The sequence below is a fragment of the Penaeus monodon genome, chromosome 21 (assembly GCF_015228065.2).
Source record: "Penaeus monodon isolate SGIC_2016 chromosome 21, NSTDA_Pmon_1, whole genome shotgun sequence".
NCBI classification, from domain to species: Eukaryota; Metazoa; Arthropoda; class Malacostraca; order Decapoda; family Penaeidae; genus Penaeus; species Penaeus monodon.
Genome location: NC_051406.1, coordinates 43,030,614 through 43,030,966, shown reverse-complemented (window position 1 = coordinate 43,030,966; position 353 = coordinate 43,030,614).

Genomic DNA, 353 nt, shown 5'->3' with positions numbered 1-353 from the left:
TACACAGACACCAATCCACACAACAAATATAAAAATAAACATTGGGAAAATGTTCTGAAAAGCGGTACGAAGAAATCTTTCACATTCTACGTTCTGAGAAACACTCAAGATGAATGTTGGTCCTGCACTTGAAGACAAGAAGGCGCTTGAAAATATCAGGGAAAATACATAGGAGTACTTGATATGAGAGAGCTGAAAAGATGAGGAATGGGGGGGGGGGCAAAAGCACCGTCTCTGGGTAATGGCTAAATTGCATTCCTTGGAAAATTAACTATTAATTGGCAATTAAAGGCTTATGTGTTCATACTCGCTTTGTGGTCGCTGAATGTAGAGTTGTAATTACAAGGTATTCG